We start from the raw sequence: 465 nt of genomic DNA on the forward strand, positions 1-465 counted from the left end.
CGTGGCTTCGGTTGGTTTCATGTTTCAGCTTTCAGGAACTCAGAGACATGAACGTCTCCCGCCCCTCTGAGACTGTTTTAATGTGTGTGTTCTAGATGTGTCAAGATGTGAACTTTGACCTTTATATACACACACACACACACACACACACACATACACACACACACACACACACACACACACACACACACACACAGGGTTATTACAGCAGGTTGCAGGATCCATGCTAAATTCAACGTGTGTGTGTGTGTCTGTGTGTGTCTTTGTACGATAGGAGTTGTGTTTGTTGGTCGTCAGAGAATGATCAGCTGTTTATACTCTTCAGTTTTTACCTTCAGGATCACAGCTGCTTCTTTCTGTAGCTTTCAAAAGAAGTGGCTGTTTTTCTGTTGTTTTCTAATAAGAAGTGTATCGAATTAATTTATGATGATGACGCCTTTGGCCGGGTCATAAATGATATAACCT

The sequence above is a fragment of the Notothenia rossii genome (assembly GCF_949606895.1).
Source record: "Notothenia rossii genome assembly, chromosome: 8".
NCBI classification, from domain to species: Eukaryota; Metazoa; Chordata; class Actinopteri; order Perciformes; family Nototheniidae; genus Notothenia; species Notothenia rossii.